Consider the following 4,418-nt stretch of genomic DNA (forward strand, 5'->3'; position numbering starts at 1 on the left):
AACTATTTTTTCCTAATCCAATTCCTATTGAGTATTGGAAATATAACAATAAATAATAACATAGACCTTATACTCGTATAAGGTCTTTGAATAATACTGACTTTTTATTTACTATTTAACTATCTACATCATTTCATGTCCCATTCACACTCAGAAAAAAAAACTCCCCTCTCCTTCAACTACAAGGTGCTGATATTCCTATTACACCGAAGGTAACATATTTAGGGATCATAATCGACAAACGACTAACTTGGGGCCCACACCTTAAATCTAAACAAAAATTACTAAATTATCGTCTACACATACTTCGCCCAATACTTAAATCCAAACTTTCTATAAATTCAAAATTAACAATATAAAAATCTTTTTAAGACCCATATGGACCTATGGCTCTCAAATTTGGGGTAGCTGCCCCATGGTACGTAACAAATAATACACTTCACAAGGACTTGAAAATAAAAACTGTTAACTAACCAAACAATACTACACTAAATTTCACAAAAAATTACATCTACATCAAAATCTTCTTGTCTCCCACCTATATTATCGCGTACACTTCCCGACAATCCCCCTCGCCGCCTTAAAAGACGCTGGTGTCGTGATCTTTTATGATTAAAAAAAAAAAAATCAATAAATTATGTTTAATTTAAATCTGAAGGGTTCTATCACTGGATGGCCTCTCTTATCCTGACATTCTTATTATATTATGTTGTTGTACATACCACATTTACTTATTGTGTTTTTAATATAGATTGTAAATTTTCAAAATAATAAAAAAATTAAAAAAAAAAAAACTATCTACATAGGTCCTACGGATTCTTAATTTATAGCTAGTGTGTGAATTAATGTAACTTTTTTGGTTATTTATAAACATCTTTAGATAAATTTTAAAATAATTGTAATCGATAAGAATATTGTTTTGAATAATTTATGTTCATTAAAATTTAAAACGATAGTAATATGTAAATTTAATAATAACATATAATATGTAGGTATACATTATTATTTACAAATAATAATTTAGCAATAATTGAAATATACAGTAAATTATCTTGCAGTGATGAATTTTACCTCAGTTAATCATCAAATTGTAACAATGTAATACCTACTATTTTTACACAAATTATAAAATATAGGTACCTAGGTAACGATAAACTGAAACGCAGATAATTAGCCGCATTGAACAGCTGATGTCGGTAATCTAATGAAACTTATCGATTTTTCTCGAATTAGTACTTCTATATTAAAGTAATAATAAAGATTTGTTTGGTATCTAAAGGTTTCGCTAAACGAACAAAACCAGAATAATAAACCGTGGGATTTTTCAATTCTAAGTCACAATTTTCAGAAAACTTTCGATCCTATAATATGTTTCATAAATATAGGATAAAAGTTATAGTATAACTTACTGTTATCTTATTGTTGGATACTTCAATAGTTTATCAAAAAATTAAAATAATATATGTATATTATTTAATTGCGGACAATTGAATTTGCTTTTGGGTATTCAAATGCCAACATTATTACTTTATTACCTTCTTTAAATTCCTAGTATTAAAAGGTTAGATATAAAACACACATACATTTATTATTTAACTTGTTATATCATGTTTTGAAGCACTTTAAAAATAAAATTAAAAATAATTTAATTATTTTACAACTCACAGAAATATAATGTGTCGCTCGCATATGTTTCTAATGATTTTTAATAAAAGAAACCAAATGTACGCAATAATAATATACATGTTTAAAAGAACAGGTAGAGCTAAGTTTAATAGAAATATTAATATTTCTATGGTTAATATTTTAAGTTGAACCATTAACAGTTCCATGTATAAGGGAAAGAAAACAAATTACACAATATGAAGTTTTCTTTAATAATTTATAACATTCAATAAACATATTAACTAATTATCAACATATACATTTAAACAATAATTTTGTGAGCTATCAATAACTTATTAACACATAAAAAAAAAACAAAACTAGTTACCTATTCAATTGTTCTCTACACATTTAGTTGTAAAGAAAATTTATCAGCCAAGTCAAATAAGAAGTATTTTAAAATTTAGATACACGGAGTAATTAGAATTCTGTGTTTAAAAATAGTATAAGTACATTTTATCAAGTTAGTATACTAAATTGTAATCCTTACTATTACTTTTATTTAATTATTTCTAACACGTTTTTTTTTTTTTAGATACTTAATATGATTAATATTAGTTATTTTATTTTGTGTTATTTATATAAATGAGGTCCAATTTGTACCTTGTAATACATTTTTTACAGTTGAAGTGTAGAAATTAGGTTAATTAGCTTACCACTAAATCACCTAAGAACAAGTCATGGAAAGCGTGGATACCTAATGGCTAATATCTAAATGAAAGATTATTCCCCATGCGATTGTGGTAGTAAAAATCTAACAACTAAACATATTCTAAAAGAATAAATTTTTTTTTTTGCTAAAAAAATTATATGTTATATAGTTCCATTCAATAATTTTAGGAAAAATCATAAAAAAAAAATTTTAAATTTTAAAAAAATTTTACGAACTAATTTTTAACTGGTTTAAGCAAATGACCGCCAGGTTTTCATTAGCTTTAATCGAACATACCTTAGGCACATAACCATCTAATGTTATAATGCATATATGCCCTTGTATGCAGTGTAGGGTTAAAAAAACATAATGTAATTATTATTAACAATAGAAACTTTTAACTGAATAATTAAATGAGATTATTATATTAATGCCGGGTTGCATAAACAATCACTGAACATTTAATGAACCAATAGTGAACTAATGGTATCTTAAAGATCATTTAGCAGCCTTGTTCCATTAAATTTTAGTGCATAATTAAATTAATACATATTTTATGCAACTCGATACATAACTTGTAAACACGTGAAAAACATAAATATTTTATCTGAAAGTACTAAATTGTAATAAATATTTTATAAAAACATAATAATTTAAGAAAATATGTAAATATAAATTTTTAAATTGTAGGTACTAAAAAAAACCATTTTAACTGTTACATCCATGAGCTTGTGACACTTTTCAATTAGTTATAGCCATATGCCCATGGGCTCACAATATTACGATATCCATGAGTGCGATGCTGCGCACTTGCTGCCTACATTTTTATTGGGTTAGGTTAAGTGGAAGTAAAACTTGGATCCCACCTCGGTTGTGATTGAAACCACCATGAAAAAAGGCTTTATTGAGTAAAAACAAATAATTAGGTGATAAGTACTATTTATAATATTAAAATTTGTATAATTACATTAGAAATAAATTATTAGCACATTACATCATATCAACATTTTTTAGATTTCATTAAAAGGTTGACAAACCACTCATAATTTATCAATGAAAATTGAAAAAGATTCAAAGTGTGACAAACTTACGAATACAGTATTTACAGCAGCATTAACAAATTTCTACCATACATATAGCAGAAATATATGGGTGTCGATGTCGTTTATCTAGTGTTTTTTTTTTTAGAATTTAAAGATAATCCAAATTATTCATTCGTACAAATTTTTTTGTGTTTGTTTTTTTCATTTGTTTATTGAAAACTATTGATGTCGAAAATAATAAAAAACGGTATGACACAGATAAAGTTTTCTTCTATAAAGAGTAAAAATTTGGTAAATGTACTGTAAATAATGTACCTACTCGTAAGTTTATCCTGCACAAACCCGTTTTTCTGTATATAATCACATTATTATTATGCAACAACCATTTACCATTGTTAATACTGTAATGGTACCACTTTTAATTTACTTTGAATTGGTATTTAAATTATATTATTTTATGATTTAACATTTTAATTCTTTTTATAATTACATTAAAATTGCCTATATTAAAACCCTTAATATTGGGTGTGCGGTGTCCTCTTAAGTTAACTTACTAGTTGCCAATAATATTCAGAGATTAATCTATGTTCTGTATACATTTTTAATAATTTACAATCATTGATTATATAAAATATGATTCGATAAATTACAATGCTGAACCAAATGTGTTTTAAACTATGAGAATTATCCCACTGTGCAATACTCTATAATAATTGTGTATATGTTATGTTTTCAAAAATATTGTAATGTTACGAGCAAGATCCAATTTACGTAACATCAATGTAAATGTTCTAATTAGTATTCGCACTTCATATAAATGTTATAGATCAGTCATTCCACAATATAATACATTAACTTACAATTGTTTAGAGTGTGGGAAAAAAAAATATATTTTAAGTATACCTACCTACAATCAATTGAATATTAACAACGTTTATATTATGATTGATTATTTAGTTGATTATAAAACTTTCACTAAAGAACTTGACTCTCTCGATGTCAGTATTTATAAATATTTGGTTTTATATAACCTATACTTGTTTGATCAATTGTTTAAA

This window comes from Acyrthosiphon pisum, chromosome A2 (assembly GCF_005508785.2).
Source record: "Acyrthosiphon pisum isolate AL4f chromosome A2, pea_aphid_22Mar2018_4r6ur, whole genome shotgun sequence".
Taxonomy (NCBI): Eukaryota; Metazoa; Arthropoda; class Insecta; order Hemiptera; family Aphididae; genus Acyrthosiphon; species Acyrthosiphon pisum.